This window comes from Colobus angolensis, unplaced genomic scaffold, assembly GCF_000951035.1.
Source record: "Colobus angolensis palliatus isolate OR3802 unplaced genomic scaffold, Cang.pa_1.0 Scaffold526, whole genome shotgun sequence".
Lineage (NCBI taxonomy): Eukaryota > Metazoa > Chordata > Mammalia > Primates > Cercopithecidae > Colobus > Colobus angolensis.
The window spans coordinates 334132-337471 of record NW_012118777.1 but is presented as its reverse complement, the minus strand read 5'-3'; the positions used below and the strand labels follow the sequence as shown (position 1 = coordinate 337471).

At 42.2% G+C, this 3340-nt stretch overlaps 1 gene segment (V, D, J or C); it reads left to right on the top strand.

Moving 5' to 3' along the window:
- Positions 1–3340, top strand: part of LOC105525264 — a 323199-nt gene that overhangs the window by 27578 nt on the left and 292281 nt on the right.

The following is a 3340-nucleotide window of genomic DNA, read 5'->3' as shown; positions in this document are numbered from 1 at the left end:
GTGTGCAGCAGCAGGGGTTGGGTTTTTTGCTGTGCAGGGCCAGAGTCACTGCCAATCCTCAGCCTAGGCTCTGCACAGCCAGGGTTGTGGCATTCAACCACCCAGATATGGGCATCATGAAGATGGAGCCCCAATGCTAGAAAGGGGCAGTGGCTACTGGCCTCAGGGCAGGATGCACTCCAGAGGTGGCTTCGGTCTCAAGATGGCACTGGGCTGCAGCAGCTTGGCTCACAGTGGATGAATGGGGGCGGGGAGTACGCACCTCGTGCTCCTCATCTTGGATCATTCCTGGCAGCTTCCAAACTTGGCTGAAGGCTTGCAAAGACTGTGGAATTCTCCTGTTGTAAGGGCTGTAGATGTTTGCAGTGGCAGTGGTGCTGGTGGGAAATCTGCTTACCTTTTCTCTACATGGGAAGTCCCTCCTGTGTCCAGGGCAATCCAGTCAGGGTGGGGAAGACAAGGCTGCAAAGGCCAAGTGCCTCCATGCTGCCCTTGGATCACCACAGGTGCATTTCCACACCTCTGCTGCACTCCGTCAGTCTCCCTTCAACACTCCAGTCGAACCTTAGCTATTTCTTCTTTGCCTTGTTCCTTTCTTGTGGGGAGGGTGGGGGTGAACACCAGGCTTCTCTAAGTTCATCTTGCTGATGTCATTCTCCATCCATGCATGGGTTTTTAAGAAGTAGTGAATACTGAGATTTCAGCAGAGGACACCTCTCTAGAAATTCTGCAACTGAAAAACCTCCTCAAATTGGCTGATTATCATTACAATTGGAGGAAAACTGCCAATAATTTCAAATTTAGAAGCCTAAGACTCTATAAACAAAGATTAACAATATTTTCTGATCTTTTTCCCCAAAATAATATTTTTCCAAGATGGAAATTTTTCCAGGGTATATAAGTACATGTGCTCCAATGATACAAGGAATACTTACTAATCATAAGCAAATACCTTAAATGTAACATCTTCCACACAAAAGCTGTTTCATGTCTATTAGCTAATACTTCTTACATCTCGTCCTGACCATGCAGCATGAGCCAAGGAATTTCTGACCTTCAGAAGTCTCAGTACTAACGGAGGACTTTACACAAACGGGAAATGGTCACATGGATTTCACGGTGAGGGTGGGGAGCTTTTGCACTGGAAAGTCATTCTGTAGAGAAGATTCCATTATCTCAGTAAAATTACATAGTTTTGTTTTGCAGATTGGGATTACCAGCTGATAAAGGGTTACTGATGTGGGAAGTTTTCCTACTTTATTCTCCTATTAGGTTCCTATGTGATCTGGTTCGGCTCTGTGTCTCCACCCCAATCCCATCTCAAATTGTAATGTTCATGTGTCCAGGGAGGCTCCAGGTGGAAGTGATCAGATCAAGGGGTGGTTTTTCCCAGGCTGTTTTCATGACAGTGAGGGAGTTATCGTGAGAGCTGATGGTTTAAAAGTGGCAGGTTCCCCTGCTCTCTCTCTCTCTCTGGCCTGCTGCCACATAAGATATCCCTTGTTTTCCCTTCACCTTCTGCCACGATTGTAAGTTTTCCTGAGGCCTCCCCAGCCAGGAGGAACTGTGAGTTAATTAAACCTCCTCTCTTTGTAAATTACCCAGTCTCAGGTAGTATCTTTATAGCGGTGTGAAAACAGACTAATACACTACTGTCTTTGAATTAATAATTTAAAATTTGTTGGCTTGGCAATAAAATATCCCTTTGAGATTTATTTATTTAGGTAACATTTTAAATTGGCAGTTTCATTTGCATTTTTACAAATTCTAATTTTCAGGGTGTTTAAGGCCTTTGCTTTGAACTTGGTGGTTCCTTACACTCCACGCTGTTAGTAACGAGGGACCATGTTGGGAGGCACTGGTTCGGGTGGCGGTCAGGAAGGGCAGAGTGATTTGAGTAGGGTCTGAGTGGATAATAGCTCATCAGTTTGGAACTTATAAATGACCAGGGCTGATTTAAGGAGATTTCTGCCAGACACCTACGCCATGGCCATGCCCCATCTGGATCCCCAGCCGTGAGATGAGAACCCAGCCACGCGGGGGGGCCTGCTCAATGTTGTAAGTGGCACATGCTATTGGATAATGTAGAGTTGAATGGATATCATTTTATTATTACAATTTACAAACTTCCTACAATAAACTTATCGCCTTTATACAAAGAAACAAATATATGTACATTTACCCTCCCCACTGTCATTTTGAGCCCCTCTCTCCAAACCATCCTCCCACTCTGTGACCTCACTGTTCCTGCATTTGGCTATGCCCTGACAAGTCCCTACTTAGACAAGCACTCACCAGACCACTCTACTCAGCCTCCCCTTCAGCGCCCACCTGGCCCACCTGCTCAAATACATGTTGAATGGTCACACATGTGGACTGAACACCATCTATTCCATGCACTATCCTGGTGACAGCACTGAGCAGCAAGAGAGAAAGGAAGCATTAGCTATCAAGGATGCCAATTCAAATGATGGAGTCTTTCTCAGATATTTTTCAATATTCAAGAATTGTTGATTGTGAATTCTATACCCAATGAAACTATCCTTCAGAAATGAGCAGAAAATGAATATATTCTTAAATAACCAAAAACTAAAAGAATTTTTGCTACCAGATGTACTCTTAAAGACTGGCTGAAGGAAGTTCTTCAAACAGCAAGGAAATTGAATTATCTTATATCCTGCACACTTGCTAAATTTCCTCTCAATTTTAGCAGCACTTTTTAGATTCCATAGGATTTTCCATACAAACAGTCATGTGGTCTGTATAGAGAGACAGATTTTCTTCTTTTCCAGTGAGGATAAATTCATGTCTTTTTCTTTCTCTATTACACTTGGTAGGACCTCCAGTACAATGTTAAACAGAAGTGGTGAAAACATTCTTGCCTTTTTCCTGACCTTGGAGTTTGGTCTTTTACTATGGTGCCAGATGTTAGCTGTAGGGTTTTTATAAATGCCTTTTATCACATTGAGGAAGTTTGCTCCTATGCCTAATTTTCTGATAGTTCTTTAATCAGATGCTCATGCTAGAATTTATTAAATGCTTCCTGTCTACTAAGATGATTACACAGTTCTTATATTAACATGAATTAATTACATTTATTTATTGTTTAATATCAAGCCAATTTTGCATTCCTGAGACAAACTCCATTTGGTCATCATGTGTTGTTATTGTTACATATTGTTGGATTCAATTTTCTCAAAATTTGTTGAGAATTGTTACATCTACATTTACAAGGAAGATCAGTCTGTAGGGTGTTTTGTCTTATAATAACTTTGCCTAGTTTTGGAATCAGGGTAATGCTGGACTCATATAATGAGTTGGGAAGGTATTTCCTCTTCTT